Raw genomic sequence first — 19346 nt, forward strand, 5'->3', positions numbered from 1 at the left:
TTTCCTAAAATCTAATCTAAATCCACCCTTTTTCAGTTTATAACCACTGCCCCTTGTCCTATTACAATATGTCCTTGTAAAATTCCCTTTCCCCTTCCTTATAGGTTCCCTTTAAGTACTGTAAGGTTACTGTAAGGCCTCCCTTCTCTTCTCCAAGCTGAACCATCGCAACTCTCTCAGCCTGACTTCATGGTAGAGGCTCTCTATCCCTCTGATCATCTTTGTGTCCTCTCCACGTCCTTCTTATGTTGAAGGCCCCAGAGCTGGATACAGCACTTCAGATGGGGTTTGGAGTGGAGTCAAGGAGTAGAATCACCTCCCTCTCAAAAGCCCGAATCCTGTACATACTAATAAAATCTTGCTCCTCTATGACTCTTAGACCCCAACCTTACTTCAGGTTCTGTGCCTGGATTTGTGTTGCAGCACAACACAGCTGACTGCAACAGCTGAGGATAAATGTGTTGTGAACTTTGCATATTGGTTTAAAGGCGTGTGATGTAACTTAGCATTTGTGACTCTCAAAACTCTGAACCTGTGAAGAACTGAAGACTCTTACCACAGGTTCTGATAAGCTAAAAATCATAACCCCAACGGCAGAAACTTAAAGACAACATCTTGTTGTGAATACTGCACTTGTCACAGTGTCTGGTATAAGCATAAATAAGCAAATTCTTGAACTAAAGAGAGACTGGAGGAGGGACAGATGTGAGATACAACTACACCTGGACAAAGAAAACAGAGAGTCTCACTCCTATTTCTGCAATTCAGACTTTGCTAAGACTGCTGCCTGGGTTTTGTCCCTTTAACCTCAGAAATAGACTTTGCAATGACAGAACCCAATTCTGACAGCTTGTACAGCAGTACACCTTAATTCTCTCACAATGTATTCCAGTGATGGCAGCAGACCAACTTCACACTTCCTTATTTGTCAGCAAAATGCATAGAAACTATTGAACACAACTTGGAAGAATGGGGGAGTGTGTGTGGGGGGTGGGGGTGGTGGAAAGAGGTGAGTGTCTTATAATTGAGCTTCACTTAAATCATCCACAGAGATCTGAGCACCACTTTGATTTTAAACATGTGTTTAAACCCACGGAACTCACCGACTTAAATTCATTCATGAGCTATGTGAGTTCAATACCATGAATGCAAATAGGGCTTAAGAGGTGAAAAAAAACCGAAGGGCTGGATGTAAAAGCAATAGCAAAGACAATGCTGTTATGCTAAGGGTCAGATTAACATAGTAATAACATGTAAGAGATCTACCAAATATTGGTAGATACTTTCTGTATTGAATCAAATATATTGGCACCTTCACATGGGAGAGAGGTAAAAGGAATAAAACATTTGATTGCTTTTTAGTCTTCCACCCCTAAAAAAATAGCAAAGATTCTTTTGGCTTGAAAATTGTGACTTTTTTTTTTTTTTTTTTTTTTTTAGTGATTGCTACTGAGTTGCTTTGTTTCCTCTATTCCAGCTCTGTTTGTGTGAAATCCTCAAAAGGAGCAGGTTTGTTATACCTTTTAATAAAACACCTTAAAACAGGCTCCTTCATACTGGCACTGGAGTGAAAACTGTTGTAATGAACACTGAAATTGTGGTTTATTGTCATGGGGGATGGAGATAACAAAACTTGAGCATGAAGCAGTTACTGTACTCTCTAAGAAAGGAAGGTGACTTCTCTCTGCCTATGAATATTGCAGCAATTCCTACCAAGGGCCAGGGGTTTGGAGCACCTCAGCTATAAAGACAGGCTGGGAGCTGGGGTTGTCCAGCCTAGAGAAGAGGAGGCTCCAGGAAGACCTAATAGCAGCCTCCCAGTACCTGAAGGGGCCTACAAGAAGCATGGAGAGACACTGTTTACAAAACCCTGTAGTGATAGGACAAGGGGCAGTGGCTTCAAACTAGAAAAAAGCAGATTTAGTTTGGATGTTAAGAACGGATTCTTTACTATGAGGGTGGTGGAACACTGGAACAGGTTGTCCAGGAAGGTGGTTGTGGCCCCTTCCCTGGAGATATTCAAGGTGAGGCTTGACAGGGCTCTGGGCATCCTGATATAGTTGAGGATGCTCCTGCATCCTACTGCAGAGGGGTTTGGACTAGATGACCTTTGGAGGTCCCTTCCAACCCAAACCATTCTATGCTTCTATGATTTAAAAACCCTCTAGCCAGAGAGGCACATGTGACAAGGAAATCTGTCTGTACAGCTGGAGCCACAAGGTACAAACAGGGTCTGTAATTACCATTAGTAACCTAGAAATTTAGGAAATGGTGAAAAAAACATCAGGAAATTTAATGAATTCCCACCAGATGAAGGTTTTTCTTTTTGTCAGGGAAGGTGCTGAAAAACTGAAAGTACTCCTACAGCTCATCAAAAATAGCCCTGTAAATTTGCACCACTCACATATACATTCCTCTATAGCAGTGCTTCAATTCCCAATTCATCCATGTCTTTATAAATTTAACTCTCCTCAGCCATTTCTTTCTCTCTCTCTTGCTGCTTGTAAGGAGACACTTCTCTGCTAGAAAGGTCACCCCCAAAACACATAGTGAAGGTTTTGCGGTTTTTTTTTGTTAAGAGGGAACTGCTGCCTATAACTGACTTAAGTAAGTTTCCAGCACCTCTCCATGGACATGCAGTTCTTGTCATCTCATTTTTATGACCCAGTTCCCAGATGGTTTAGATATCTTGCCTTCAATGGAGTTGTGTCATCAGGGAATTTGTCTTGCAGTGTTTCTGTGATAGATTATTATTTTTTATCTGCTACTCCTTGTGTCTTGATTTCACTTCTGCTACAACTTCACCCGTGCCGTCAACACCTCACAGTTTCTCTTTACTTCTCTGGCACAGAGCAAATACAAAGAATCACACTCATCTCAGTTACATACTCAACCAGTTTCTTTCCTCCTCTAGCTCATGATTGCTCCTCATAATTTTAAAAGCTTCCATAAACTTGCTGTACCTCACATAAAAAACCCTAGTGCTTCTAATATTGTCATTTCTATCCCTTCATTTTTTCTCCCTCTATAAAAGTGTGCTCTGAACCATTTCTAGTTGGAAAGGACTTTCTTGTTTCATAATGCAATATTTCTGTCTCAGTTTGATTCTTTCATCATACTGCTGTCTGCATAACATATCAAATTTCTGCTTCTTTTTTTTTCCTCCGGGCTAATTAATGACAATAGCCATTCTTGGTTTTGTCAGCTCTCTGAGTGCACAATCCCAGCTGGACCACAAGCTGGTTTGGAGCACAATTCACAACAGAGCCATCCTTCAGGCTTTACTTACTCCACTCAGAAAAATCCCACTGACCCCAGAAGGCTTACTCATATGCTCAAGCCTATAAACTCCGACTCCTTGACACAGTCATATATTTCAGAGGTGTAGGACTCTTCTCACATCCTTGCTTATATGTCAAGAAGTGGAGAAAATAAAACCAGTTTTCTAGTTCTAGTGCAGTAGTGCAGTAGTGCAGTAAACACAATGCTTATTTGCAGCTCTTTTTATTTTGCTTTTGCTTTGGTGGGCTTCCAAATAATCCTTTTTATTATGTTTTGTCCTTTATATCTATCCTCCTCATTCTAGGTTCTGTTGCTTTTTTGTTGCTCTTTGGAGCTTTGATTAACCACACTGGCTTTGTGCTGCAGAAGCACGCTCAATGAATGGCAAGGGGAATGATTTATTTTCTGAGCCACCGCTCAAAAGACAAACTTCCATCAATCAAAACCTAGACAAGAGAGTGTGACACCACAAAGCGATATGCTAGGAGGTGCTTACAGCAAAAGGGACAGGTGGTCTTTGATAGCTGACTTGCATTGCAGGTCACTAATCACAGAGATTAGCAGCAAGGTGATAGACAGTGTCTGTTCTGGAAGGCAGCATGTCATATCATCCAATTTTCTGTCAAAATGTGAAGCTTTAAATGGTAGAGATAGCTTTATGTGTTTCTTATAGAGTTATTGCAACAAGGTGATGAGAAAGCTGAAGGAATGAAATACCTTGTCTCCATGAAAATGTGAGCATGAATCCTGGTGGGTCGATTCCGATCCACCTTTGTGCTGGAGGAAGCAAAGTGACTTTCCATTGTTGTTTATTTTCCTCCACAAAACTGCCTATGCAAAAATGGCATTATCTTACTTGACAGGGACTGATTTTTGTCTTCTTAAAGTCAGTCTTCTCATTCCACTGCTTAGGGCAATTTTTTTCCCCTTATTTTTTTATTGCTGCTGCCCTTTTTAGAAAGTACACGGCCACAGAATACCGAGCAGCAAACCTTTGGGCTCCACAAATCAAGTCATTAACTAAGACCTGATGCTGGTAAGTAGTGAGAAAGTATCCTTTTCTTCACTTTATAGAGGAAGAGATGAGGCACGAGAAGTCAAAGCAACTTGCTTAAGGTGGTACAAGAAGAATGTAACACAATTGAGAACAGACACTGACCCCTGGATGTTTTGAGAATCAAGTCACATAACTACAGCAGAATACTTAATTTAAAAAACCTTGGCCAATGCATGTCTGAACTTTTTATGTGAAAGGAGTAGTATGAACTTCAGGTATTATTAACAAGATGCTCTTTCATGTTTCCAGAATGCCCTTCAATCAAGGATGGTGGACCATCTACTATTGCAATTGTGTCTGACTTGTAAAATCCCATGGTGAATGATAAAAGTCCTGCTCAGAGCCCAAAGAGACACATTTATGCACCATGTTGTACAATAATCTCCTCCAAACCACAAGCAGATATTGGAGTCAGACCAGCACTGTTATTTAGGAAATTGTATCCAACTTAGGATCTTAAACTGCAACCAGAGATGTTGTGAGTTCAGATGATTAAATTACTTTATGGCTGTGGTTATTAATGTTCTACACCAAGTTAAGTCATCACTTAAAACGTAACATCCTATGTGAAACAGCACAGTCCACTGTGAAAGTCCCACCACACTTCTGTAAGGATGTAAATGCCCAGTTTGAGGCTCTGTATTCTAGTCTCATGACACAATGTTGAACCTAGGAAACCTTAGAACCATAGAACTGTTGATGTTGGAAGAGACCTTTGAGATCATCAAGTCCAACCACTCCTCTAGAGCTCACAAACCCACCCCTACTGCTAAACTACTAGCACTAAATCACATCCCTAAGCACCACATCCGTGTTTCTTTTAAATACCTTCAGGGATGGTGACTCCATCACCTCCCTGGGCAGCCTATTCCAATGCTTGATAACCCTTTCTGCAATGAAATTTTTTCCTAATATCTAACTTGAAAGACCTTATTTGGTCATTTCCATTTGTCCATAAAGGTCTTTGATATTGCCTGCCGTTCCACACCTGGTCTAAAGAACAAATCTGGCATAAATGTAGTATTGAATGTCATGATGTATTCAGCAGATATTTAGGTGTGTACTTAGGGGTGATACAAATCAAATTTGTACTGCTAGGTGATCAGAGGTTCCAATGGTCTGATCTCAGCAAACACACAACCATGGCTTAAACAGTGTGATGCTATTTACCAGGTTTCTGAGAAATTCTTCTTTATAACATAAAAGACTCCTGTGTTTTTTATTAAACTTTAAGCTTCAGATTTATAACAGAGATTCAAATCCCAGGACGCCTTTGTAGGAAATAAATTAAGCTGTAGGTATAACATCCCCTCACATTTTTGGCAAAGGCTTTGGAAAGAAGCAAGCATGAGAGAGAAGAATGAAGAGTCGAGTTAAGACTGCTTGGCTTCAACCCAGCGCTTGAAGAAAGTAACAAAAACTCCCTTTTCTGGTCTCAACCACTAAGCTTTTCTTCTACTCGTAAGAGACTTGTTAGGCAATTGGTAATGTCCTGTCCAAGGGATGTGCTTTGTGACCTTTTCGTGAATAAATCTAAAACTGTAATGAGCTGGAGGCCCAGAAAAGCTTGAAACAGTAGTTAAGATTTGAAGTATGGTGGGAAAGCATGAAGGGGGCTGGAATGCAATTATCTCAATTATTTCTGGTTTGCAAATCCCTCAGTCTTCCCTCATGGGCTGCAGCCCTTAACCTGTGCTAGGGGAAGATTTTGAGGCCAGAAGTTAAAAAAGCTTTCAAATAGTTTTTGACTAATGTAAGCAGTTTGCAGCTGCAGTCTGGCTCCTTCCAATATGGAAATAACTTTGGAAACAATCTTACTTTTTTTATATTGAAACACTATTTATTAGTCTATTTAGCTATTCTTGGAAGAGTCTGGTTTTCTCCAGAACCGCAGTTTAATAGATAATGCATAAAGGTGTTTAAATAATAAATGCCCAAAGAGCCAGCCTGACAATGTGGACCGATTTAGGTTCAGCCTGCAGATCTTCCTTGGCTCACTATGTCACACTCAAGATTTGGGTCTGTGATGTGCCAGTGAAACCAGTGTGTGTCAGGGAGTCCCAGAGTGAGAAAGCACTGGTGGTATCAAATGCAGAAGTAGCATGTCCATGGTATGTAGTCACTCAATGAATTCCATTTCTATTCTTCCTCCATTACCCTTTATCTCCTGATCTGGGCTTTTACCTGGGGTACAGAAGACCAACATTTTGGTCCTTAATCTGCAACAAATCTTGGTTGTGTCTCAAACATCCCAAGTGAAAGCCCTAGGCACAGTATTCCTCAATCACCTTGGAAGAGTCTTTTTCCTCTAGAAAAAACAAAACAGAACAAAACAAAACTAACAGTCTCATTTTCCTTCCAAAAGGCAAAATGTGTTTGATAAGTCTCTAGTCATCTTCTAGACAATAAGAAAAGACTGGTACAAGACTCACTGTAGTGGGTTGATGATGCTTGGATACCAGATGCCAACCAAGCTGCTCTGTCACTATCTTCTTAAGCAAGACAAACAGGGAGAAAATAGGATGGGAAAAAAAAAAACAAACTAGTGCGTGAAGATAAAAACAGTTTAATAAAGCAGAAGCAAAGGCCAAACATATAAGCAAAGAAAACAAACTTCTGGGGAAGCAGGACCAAGCACACGTAGTGGTTGTTCTGGAAGATAAACCTAATAACAAATGCCCCTTACCTCCCCCTTTCTCTTAGTTTTTTTATTGCTGAGCAGACATGATATGGAATCTCCCTTTGGTCAGTTTGGGTCAGCTGTCCTGGCTATGTTCCCTCAGCTAACGTTGAAGATATATCCTCTGTGCTGTGGTATCGCTGCTGAGCAGTAGCTGAGGCACTGGTGTGTTCTCAGCACCTTTCCAGCTACCACTACACAGCACTGTGAGGGCTGCTATGGGGAGAATGAACTCCAACTCAGCCAGACCAAAACCTTGCATTTGGGGTGGTAAGCTTTGTACCCAAAAACGGGTAAGATTTATATCTAATTCTTAGTGGTCTGCTGTGGTCTACAGGCACCTTGTATTATAAAATGGTAGCCCACATGAAAGAAGAATCCCATGACAATTCCCTTGTGTCATTCAACCTCTTTATCTCACCATTTGTTAAGGGAATACTCACACTTAGATACACTCTCTCTCTATCCCAGATTCTCTGCCAAGTAATCTGAACAGGAAACTATACATCTTTTGTTACTCCTGAAGGGACTCAGTAAAGTCACAGACAATGTTTGCATTTCTATGAGCTTCCAAAGGAAAACAGGAAGAAATAAAGGCTCTTATCTGCTCACAGATACACAAAGCAGAACCAGCAATCTTGGTGAGGTATCAAAGGCCAGCTGAACTCTCTTTTCCACAGGAGAACTTTTTACAGGATTGTGCATTAACCGCTCAAATAGCTGGTTATACTCAATAAGTTCATGTCTGTTGTGTGCCATGCAGGGTGGTCTAAGAGCTGACCACCCTGTGAAGAGGTCCTGAAATCACGCACAGGAGAATGAATGCACTGGGTTAGACCAAAGGACTATCAAGCCCTGTACCATGTCTCCCAGTGGTGACTTGGAGAGGAGAAGGGAAAAGGGTTTGGAATAGTGATTTAAGGAGTAAAGTTGGTCTGTTCTCTCAATACAATTCCAGAAGGCAGGAGTCCAGTAAATGTTTTAGCTGGACCATTGAGTTTGACAGTCCTTCATGGACCTGTCCTCTGAGAGTTTGTTTAATCTCATTTAACACTTTTGGCCTTTCACCATCTTCTGGGCAGTCCCACGATGTGATTACCTGTTGTGTGAAAAAGGACTTGACGCCTTTAAACTCGCTGCCTGGTGTGTACAGCTCTTGTCTCCTCTGTGGGCATATTGATGAGCTCACAGCCCTTTCCATAAGAACAAGGCTTTGAACTCATACCCACTCTCAGATGTACCTTATTCGTCATTATTATACATTATTTCTCCTCTCACAGAAGAGAACTGAATGAAGGCTGGGGCTGTTTTATGAAAGAAGGCATGTCTGCCTGTTCTCCCTGCAGTCACCACTGCAGGCTCTAATCCTGCCTCTAAAAACATTGACACTATCAGGAGTGTCTGTGTTTGCTGCAGGCAAACTAAGAAAGAGAGAACTGTTGGTAGATAATGTTTAAAGCATAAACCTTGTCAGGTATCTGTAACCCTCAGTAAAAGTGTCACGTTGGTGTGTACCTCGGATGTGAAAAAGAGCTCTGAGCCCATCTCCTGTTCTACACTCTTCAGATGCAGCCCGGTGTGTGAGCTGCTCACAGAGTGACAACTTGAGTTGAAGGAGAGGTGCAATGTAAAACTTGCACTATCTGAATCTTTTTTGACATAGCTGTGAAAATAATAGAGTAATAGTTTATGATTCCATTGGCATTCTCTGCTGCAACTGAATGGCAGGGGACACCATGGGATCAACTGAACTTGGAGGAATGTGTTCTAAGGTCTGCTCAGAAAGCATTGCTAGGGATAGATTCCTTTTGTACCTGCTTATTTATTAACAGTATTTATACAGTCATTCTGCAGAACGATATGACAGAGAACTTCCTGCAGCAGAGGGAACTTCTCACCTAATCAGGCATGACAAAACAAGACAGGGAAATGTGCTACTATCCTTTTTTTTTTTTTTCTTTTCCCTCAGGTAAAAACATATATCTTGTCCAGTTCATAGGATTCAGGTAACTAACACCCAAACCCACTGCACAATCAGTGGCAAGGCCATCCTGCCCTTTCTTTTACTACAGTATCATATGTAAAACTCTCCCTGTTCTTTTTTCAGATGCTGTGGTACTGGCTAATCTGACCTTGCTTTCCTCAACAGGGACAGAAAAAAGTCTTTTTTTTTTTTTTTTTTTGGGTTGATAAAATCACCTAAAGAGTCTGACTTCAAGCTAAGTTTATTAAAATATGAATTATCTGTAAAAAGACTGCAAAGGCCCATGAATTGATTTCTGATTTTCTATGGACTTATTTTAGAACTTCTCCATGAGATAATCAGTGTGCAGTGAGAGATGGTAGGGATTGATTAATCAGTATAACCCCTACTGTGTCCAAAGCTTAACTTCCAATTACACAAGCTTAGGCAGTATATTTTTCTTAGGTGAAATGCCTATGGGGGAAAACCTGAGAGATAAAAATAGTAAATTAGAAATAGAAACTAATCGCTATTTGTGTTTTTGTTAAACAAAGGTTCTTCTTAAACAAAGGGCTCCCTCACTGGAGTAACAAGGAGAAGTATCACCTCTAAGAAGAGATTTTAAGCAGATGCAGATGCAATTCTTCTCACAAAGAGAATTCCATCCCACATCTCCACAAATCACTGTCTTCTTGACATGGACTGCACTCTGGCAAGAGGACTTATACCTGATTGCTGGGTTGCAGCTCAGTGTTGACATACACAGGGTAAGAACCTCAAAAATAGACCTCGATGCACTCTTCCAGATGTACAAATGCTGCAAGACTGCAAGATGTGTCAAGGAGGGGCTTAGTGAGGTAATGATAAGTGACACTGTAGCTTAGGTAGAAAGATAAAACCTTGCATTTATATTATCCTTGCAAAATTCGTCTTTCCTACTTGTGCAAAGATTGTAGAGTAAAAGCAGGGTTTATTTTTATTTACTTTTATTTTTATTTATTTTTTTTATCACTGTGGTAAAACCTGAGAAGTTAAAATTTAGGTTCTGATTTGACACTTTTATTGTCAATCTACATTGCAGTGTGAACAAGACGCCCTAGAATTTCTCTCAGCTGACTTTGGACATCAATTCTTAAAATATCTGCAGCCAGACTAGTCACAATTGATTCTTCCTACATTCAGTGAATTAAAAAAAGTCACTTTTAGGTGAAGATTAATTAAAAAAAATATGTTGGAGATTTATTCCAGATAAATAATTACCTAGAAATGACTCTTTCTCTTCATTGACTATGGACCCTAGGTTTATTCATTCAACAGTGGGTGTCTAAATTCAGTTGGGTTAAACACACTGTAGAGTTCTTCATTCATGTTGTTGCATGATTATGGTTTCTTAATGATTTAGCCATTCCAGAAGGTACATTTGCATCTCTCCCATGCTACAGGCAGAACAGTTAGGAAGAAGAGTGTTGTCCTGAACAACATCATTGTTGTGGCACAGCCTGTTTACTGGAATTCTTGGATTCTGTGCCAGTATTCATGAAAGCCAAATATTTCTCACATTTTTCTGGTAGATAAAATGCTAGGTAAGAGATTTAGTGGTTTATCCAAGTACAAATAGAAACTAAACCCTACATTGTTGGTAGTAAGATCACTAATTTAGTGACTAAGTGATAAGTTGTTTATTTTGACTTTCTGTGGCAAACCAGATTAAGTCATTCTTTTGAAGATAAAGTTTTTTGTACCATTTAACAAACTGAGTGAAAAAACTCAGTTGTCTGCTGAAAGAGAGCTTTGCTACCATGCTCAGGAATCCTGCCCAAGGAATATTCTGCAAAATGACATTGCGGGAAGAAAAGGGAAAAGCAGATGAAGGAGTTGGGGAAGGCAGAAGGCAATTGAAAATGTAAATGGTTCTTCTAGCCATACCTTTAATGAACAGTTAGACCAAAGATTAGAAGTCATTGAGTTAGCTCTTGGTCAACAAAGGATGAAAATAGATTGCAAAGCAGAATAGGATTACATTAATTTATACTAACCCAAGACTAATTAGTTAGTGTTTGTGCAGTGCTTAGAAAGCAGAAAGTGCTATATAAACATTAATTATTGCTATTTGTTACAAACGGGTGCAACAAACACAATCTTTTATATGTCTTAGGAGATAAGACAAAAAAAAGCAAAACTCAGTAGCTTTTTTAACTGAGATGTAACCATTTAACTGAGATGTAGCAGGGCACATTCAGGAAAACACAGTCTTATTCAGTGGCTATCTCTGAATTGTGAACATTTCATTTGAAGTCATAAGCTGATTTGCTTTCTTTGGAAAGTCTTCTGGCAATCTTTTACAGTGAGGCTGGTGAGACACTGGAACAGGTTACCCAGTGGGGTCGTGTATGACCTGTCCCTGGAGATGTACAAAGCCAGGTTGGATGAGGCCTTGGTCTAGTTGGAACTAGATGATCTATAAGGTCCCTTCCAACCTAAACCATTCCATGAATCTATAAAAATGAAAAATAAAAAAAACAACCAAGCAAAAAAAAGAAACCCACTGAACAACCCACCCAAAACACGAAGTTTGGAAGCTTAGCATGAGGCCACCATCTCTGCCATGTGCTGTGTGCATTTCTGACTTTGCACAGGGTCAAATGACAAAAGAGTGTGAGTGATTGAGGCCATGAGTTTGAGTAGTGAATAAACCATTTTAGACCATGCAATTGTTCCTGAGATGGAGAGATAGTGATGTCTACTGCTGAGAAACAAGAGTCTGGGAAAGAGCACTAGTTCCTCTTCTGCCTAAATAACATTAATTTATTGTGTGATCTTGGACGAGGTATTTAACCTTCTGGGCCTATTTTATGAAAAACAGATATAACCATTTTCAGCTGTTTCACAGCCAAGGAAAGGGTCTTTGTTTGATGCTTTTAAGCATGTCATTTCAATAAATAATCTATGAGACATATATCACTATTAAGAAGATGACTGAGAGAGTCCAGGAGTCTAACAAGAAACTTATTAGGTGAGATTATACAGTTCCAGGATGGATTCTGGGCCATGACATGTTAATGATTTTCAAAGATTATAAGGCTCATCAGAATCAAGGACATAAAAATACACTAAAGTAAAATGCTTATCTGCTTTTTTGTGATAAATTCTTGACCCAATTTCCTTCCTACCTTGGCAAGCTCTCGCAGAGAAGAATGATAAATAGCAGAGGTCCAACAACTTTGTATGTTATAAAAATCACAAAGGATAATTCAATTAAAAAAGTAATTTATATGAAAGAAATATTTTGTCAGGATGTGAGCTAATAAAAACCTGTATTTAGTGCTTATGATTTTCAAAACAGTGTACAAATGTTAATTTATTAGCTAACAATTATAGCTGTAGAGAAGGAAGTGGTACAGATGGAGACAGAGGAGACAGCAACATCCTCAGTCATAAGCTCCTGAAGCCAAATGTCTCATTGTACATATCATCACCCAAGTGAAGCTGGATCAATGCTTATATCCGTTGGATGCAGAAATCTGCAGGAAATCCAATTGCCAAGCATCTTTAAAACAGAAGTTTGTTTTTACCAAAGTTCAGGCTCCTGGATTTGAAAATGTCAACCTCAGTGGAGGGATGGTTCCATGTTTCAATGTTTCTGATGACAAACCCAGTTTGAATGTTTCCTCCTGCTATGGCTCAGCCACCCTGCTGCTTGCTGTCTCCCTGGGGATACTGATGCAGCTATTTGTAAAACCACACCATAAGCAGATCAGGGAAATGAACTGGAAATAAAAAGAAAAAGAGCTTTTGTCTGCCAAAACCTTACCTTTTAATTTTTTTTTTTTTTTAATTTCCCCCAACTTTAATTAGGTTAGATTAAAATCAATCTGGTTTTATAGTGTGGTTTCACGAGTAGTTGCACTGGCTGAGGCAAAAGGACAATACACTGAGAAATGAAGGTAAACAGAGAAACTTTTTTTTTCCACTATCTAAACAGGAAGATGGCACCATATTCATTTTAGGTTGTAGCATGCAGCAAAATCTCCCCTGATCTAAAATGTGCATTTCATAGAATCATAGAATCACAAAATGGTCTGGATTGGAAGGGACGTTTGAAGGTCACCTAGCCCAACTGCCTTGCAGTGAGCAGGGATATCTTCCATATTAGATCAAGTTGCTCAGGTTGTCAGGTTGTTCAACCTGACCTGAAATATCTCCAGAATTGGGGCTTTGACCATCTCTCTGGACAACCTGGCTGAATGTTTCACCATCTTCAGTGTAAAAAGTGTCCTCCTTGTATCTAGTGTTTTCTAGTTTCATCACCCCTTGTCCTGTCACAGCAGGCCCTACTAAGAAGTCTGTCCCCATCTTTCCTATAGACCTCCTTTAAGTACTGAAAGGCCACAGCAAGGTCTTCCCAGAGCCTTCTTTTCTCCACACTGAACAACCCCATCTCTCTCAGCCTGTCCTCACAGAAGAGGTGTAGCAGAGCTCTGAGAAGTTTTTTATTTTTTTTTTTGCCTTTCTCTGGACCTGCTCCAACAGGTTCATGTCCTTGTGCTGAGTGCTCCAGAGCTTGACACTGTACTCCAGGTAGAGTCTCACCAGAGCAGAGCGGAGGGCCAGAATCACCTCCTTCAACCTGCTGCCCATTTCTAACTAGCTCTCAGGCTGTAAACCAAGAGGTTTCTAACAGCCCTGCTAATACATCTTTTCCAGCTCTAGCCGTGACAAAATGACCATTTTGTAACTCTCAGAGATAATATTGCTCCATTTCTGCCAAAAGATCTGCTGCTGCTTCCTGGAAGGTGCCTCACTGAAACCCCTCTGCTTCATGTCCACATTAATTTCTCCTTCTTTACAGACTAAATTTTCTCTATCTTTAACTAGAATTTCTATTAATACTTTAATTTCTTTGTCATGTCTTTACCACAATGTTTTCAGGACAAGTTGAAAACAGTTGAAAACAAAGCAGTAAAATACAGTCAGCATTTTCTTTTCATTTTTCTTTCCTTTTATTTTAGTAACATTTTGTGGTATCCCATACAGGAAAAATATTTTTTATTTTATTAAAAATTAAAATAAAAGATTAGGTCTTCTCTACTGCCCTGGAGCTTTTTGTTTTGTAACTCATTCTGCTTGTAAGCTATATTTTAAGATATTCTAATAAACACTTCTTTCTAACTCTATTTCTGACAAGAGAGGAATGAATTTGTTGTCTTGTCTCCTGACTGGCCTTGGGTTTTAAACCAGTGATGGCTGCTATGGACTGTGCATCTGATTCATTAAATTACATAGAAGTATTTGCCATTCATTCCTCTTGGGAAGTAAAATGGAGCTTTATAAACTCAGGTCCCTGTACACAACCTTGTAACATTCACGGTTATGGTATGGGCTGCACTGCATCATCTTTCAGCCTTCAAAAGTGTCAGTGCTGAGGAGGAAAAGGAATAAAATTAAGAAATAGGAGTCTTTTGGAAATCTCCTTCCCAGAATGAGGCAAAATGAAGAAACATATAAGAAAGCAAAACGGCAATTTTTTTCAGATGTTGCCTGTGACCTTGGGAACCTCTGATTTGCAAGAATCCCCCTGAGGACCTTCAGGAGGGACTGGATTTGATTGAGCAGATATTTGCCCAAAATTAGGCTCCTTTCTGGCATTATAAGTGTAGTGCCTGCTATAATTAAGGCATTTTTGAAATTTTCATTCCATAATTATATGTAACTGAGGTCTGGGGCAGCCTCAACCTTCATGCTGTCACTAAATTCATTCACTGCTGCATTGGGTCATTTGGCTTATAAACAGGTTGAACCTAAACACTGGGGCCTGTGCATTTAAGCTGATTTTTCAGGCAAGTAAAGAGATATTTATATTTTCTTTTAGCTTGAGTGATACCAGCACCTGCCACTCGCTCTAAACAGAGCAGTTAACCCATAACTCCCTCTGTCAACTCCCGTTGACAGAAAGCAAAGCAGATAAATTAATGGCTCCCCTGAGAGCAGAGAGTAGAGAGGACTTATTGTAAACAAACACCTCACAAAATACAACTGAATTCCTGGGAATGGATATGAGACAGAAAACACCTCCCAACATCCTTGTAGGCACAGAAGGCTGGAGGCAAACACCCATGATGATGCTAAAGGTGGGGAACGTACACCAGGTGCTCCGTGGCTGGTGCAATGGTAATTAGTGCATCCTGGCAATGCCAATAGCTGGGATGTCTTCAAAGCTTTCTCAAAGAGTGTGGATGTGTAAATCCAACCCTTGCCCCTCTATGTGGGCATGCACAAAGTCCTGCTGCTGGCAGATGCACCCCACAAACAGTTAAATGCAAAAGGAGTTGGAATATGTGATTCTTCTAAAAATCTGGTTTGCTTTTAGGCCAACACAGAGGTTGATCCATGCTCCTTGGCTTCTTCCCTCCCCTGAGGGTGGGTTCAGTATCTTCAGCTGTTCAGTCCCAGATGTACTGGAAACGTGGTGCTGCTACATAAACTGAAGAGTATTCAGTTGTTTGCGCTCTCAAGGGATAATATTGAGACACTTAGATATCCTGATGATGGCAGTCCTATAAAAAGCCAAATCTGTAGGTCAGTTGACTGAGCTGTAAACTGGGAATTAATCCAATTAGGTAAGAGATTTCTTCCCTTCTTCACCCCCTGCCCTCCCAAGCCTCTATGGTCTTCCTTTCTCAAATATCTTTTTTCCCTATTTCCCTGTGACAGGAAAGTGAATTTTATTTCTAAGTGAAAGCCAGTGACAAGTGGAGTCCCTCAGAGATCAGTACCGGGACCAGTCTTGTTCAACATCTTTGTTGGCGAGAAAGACAGTGGCATTGAGTGCACCCTCAGCAAGTTTGCTGATGACACCAAGCTGTGTGGTGCAGCAGACATGTTGGAGGGAAGGGATCCATCCAGAGGGACCTTGACAGGCTGGAGAGGTGGGCCCATGACAACCTCATGAGGTTCAACAAGACCGAGTGCAAGGTTCTGTATCTGGGTCAAGGCAATCCCAAGCACAAATACAGGCTGGGTAGTGACTGGCTTGAGAGCAGCCCTGAAGAAAAGGACTTGGGGGTGCTGGGGGATGAGAAGCACAATGTAAGCCACCAGTGTGCACTTACAGCCCACAAAGCCGATCACATTCTGGGCTGCATCAAGAGAGGCATAACCAGCAGGTCAATGGAGGTGATTCTCCCCCTCTGCTCAGCTCTGGTGAGGCCCCACCTGGAGTACTATGTCCAGTTCTGGAGCCCCTATTACAGGAGGGATCTGGATGTGCTGGAGCTTGTCCAGAGAAGGGCCACCAGGATGTCCAGAGAAGGGCCACCACGATGACCAGAGGACTGGAGCTCCTCTCCTATGAGGACAGACTGAGAAAGTTGGGATTTTTCAGTCTGGAGAAGAGAAGGCTTCGAGGAGACCTAATTGTGGCCTTCTGGTATCTGAAGAAGGCTGTAAGAAAGCTGGGGGGGTACTTTTTAGGCTGTCAGGTTGTGATAGGGCTATGGGGAATGGAACAAAAAATAGAGATGGGTAGATTCAGATTGGATATTAGGAAGAAGTTCTTCAGCATGAGGGTGGTGAGACACTGGAACAGGTTGCCCAGAGAGGTGGTGGAAGCCTCATCCCTGGAGGTTTTTGCAGCCAGTCTGGATGTGGCTCTGAGCACCCTGATGTAGTGTGAGGTGTCCCTGCCCATGGCAGGGGGGTTGGAACTGGATAATCCTTGAGGTCCCTTCCAACTCTAACAATTCTATCATTTTATGATTTCCTTTTCCTGTTACTACTTTTGAGTGGTCCAGCATACCATAGGGTGTGTGCACCTCGCAATCTTCTGAGGCAGAGAAATGTGTGCATAGTCAAAAAAATGAAAGATCCTCTCCTATCTCTCTGTGGCTGGTCATTTTTACCCCATGCATGTCTCATTCCTTGAGGTAATAAAAGTATCTGTGTAGCCCTCATCTGGTATAAAATGTTTGCAAAAATTAAAATTAATCAATTTTTTTTCAGACCAAGGATCCAGTCTGGTTCACTCTTGCACAGTGAGACTGTGTGTAGGGCAGTCAAGATCTGCTGCTAGCCAAAGCATGGGCTGAAGGAAGAGTTATGAGAGACAATAATGCTGTTTAAGGTAAAAGCAGGTCCCGCATCCCTGTCTTCCTGCTGGATCCTGGTCAGGATTGCACTGTAAGTCCTGTCTACTCTGCATCCCCAGATGTTGCAACATCTGGATGGAGAGGGTGTGAAGATTTTAGACAGACTGAAGGATCCTAAGCATCTTTGTGCCTCTCTCGCACCTCAGCTCATCCAGGAATGTGGAGGAGAAGCCTGTAGCTGAGCTTTTGCAGCTGAGCTAAGCTTGCATTAAGCTACAAGTTGCAATTCAGGAAAGGATGTGTGTAAGGGGGACAAGTACAGCATCAAAGCAAGGAGCTGTAAATGGAAATCTTACATGTGTTTCACCTCCTATTCTGGCATTGTTTGGTGTCTCTATGTTGGCTTGGACTGAAGCCAATGAGTCAAACAACATTCTCTGTGTAATTATATGCTTAATGGAAACAAGCAGAGGTCTCCATGGCTTAGATTTGGGGAGGATTGTTTTGTAAGTAGTTGCTTCTGAGGAAGATGGGGGAGGAACATGCAGAAACCAAGGGGATGAAGTCACATTGAAAAGGCACCAGTCATGGTGGGAGTACATGGTCTAGATGCTCTGCTCTGTCCCCCAGCCCACTTTGAACAGCAGTCAGTGGCTGCTTTGGCATCTCCTTGGCTGGTAAATTAAGAATAAGTTGCACCAAGTGGTCATCTTGCCCTGCTGAGGGACTGCCATCTGCAGCTCTGAAAGCTCACAATGACGTTGCTGCCAAAAACAGGGACGAGGAATGTGACAGAGGTGATCTGGCCAGACTTCTGGTAACATGGAATATTTCTTTACAAGCCTGGTTTTCCACATCACCCTTTCTTCTAGAGTTTAATGGTGCTATGAGGGCAGCAGCAATAAACAAATGTGCCTAGCCTCGAGCCTCATTAGTGCAAAGCCCAGTATTATAATTGAATTTATTAACCCTGCATAAGTTGGACTGGCACGAGGATGGTAGACATGAGCCTCTTTTCACTTTCCCTTCCACCATCTTTGCTGCAGCAACAGGAGAGCAAGCAGAGTGCTGAGCTTGGTAATATTTTAAATCTGGGATTTTATAGTGCTGTGCAAAGCTGCTCTTTATGGGAAGGCTCTGCATAAATGTATGGGAAGGGGGAGTTAGGAACACAGGCAGATCCTGGCCTAAGGTGAACACACCTGTGGCTCTTGCTTCATGCTTTTCAGCTCAAATTAGCAGATCCATATCAGAACAGGCAGCTGTTTCATGGGGGAAGGAGAAGTGCAGACCACATGTCTGATTCCAGGATTTAGAAGACAAGGTAATTTCAGGGGCAGGGCCAAAGGCTGGGTTTAGGGTCTGACCAAGAACTTTTCCTATAGACTGCAGAGGCAGAAACACTCTAGGAGAATCATAGAATCATCTGGTTAGAAAAGACCCTGAGATCATCAAGCCAAAGCATAACCTGAGTGCTTAAGCAGTATATTAATTATATCAATATTAGTAGCTGTCCTTTCTGTGTCCCTTCTTTAGTGACACCTTCCTTCCCTTTTCTGGTGTAAGAACTGTAGCAGCTCTGCAGCTGGCCTGGGCTACTATGTAGGCTAAGGCTGAAATTAATATATTTCATTAAGATATAAGAAAAAAGTCTCAGTAATTTGTAAGTTTGCAAACAAATGTATTTAGACCTTTTTTTATTTTTCAAACAAGCAAAGAGCAACAAAAGCTGTAAATAGCTTTGATGGTTAACATTTATTGTTGAACGGGAATACTAATACTGCATTGGTCCTCAACCAGACTTTTCACTAGTGTAATCTGGGAACAGTGCAGTTGAAATTAGAGACACAAAGGAGATATCTACACTGGTAAATTAAATATTTTATTACAGTAAATAACAGTCTGGGACTGTTCCCTGGTACTGAGGCCAACTGGCATGGAAAAGCCTTCATCTATATAATAAACGCTCCTAGTCTCCAAAACAGGGTGATTGTAGTCTTCTGCATTTTGGGACTGGTCCCTGGCCCGTGCTGTTGCCTGAGCTGTGCTCAAAAATAGTTTGGCCCAGGTCAAAACTTTGCCAGGAACTTCTATTAATTGTTGTTTAGTTTTTATTCAACAGCATAAACAACAACTCCCTAGCAGTGTTGAGTTTATTAGCATAACCAGAGCCAAAACTACAGCTGGCCAAACTGTAAGGGAATAATACTTCCATATTTCCAGTAGTTTTCAGATACTTCTGTGAATGAAAATGTGTTTTTTATTTTGATTGCAAGTTAA

This window comes from Indicator indicator, chromosome 1 (assembly GCF_027791375.1).
Source record: "Indicator indicator isolate 239-I01 chromosome 1, UM_Iind_1.1, whole genome shotgun sequence".
NCBI classification, from domain to species: domain Eukaryota; kingdom Metazoa; phylum Chordata; class Aves; order Piciformes; family Indicatoridae; genus Indicator; species Indicator indicator.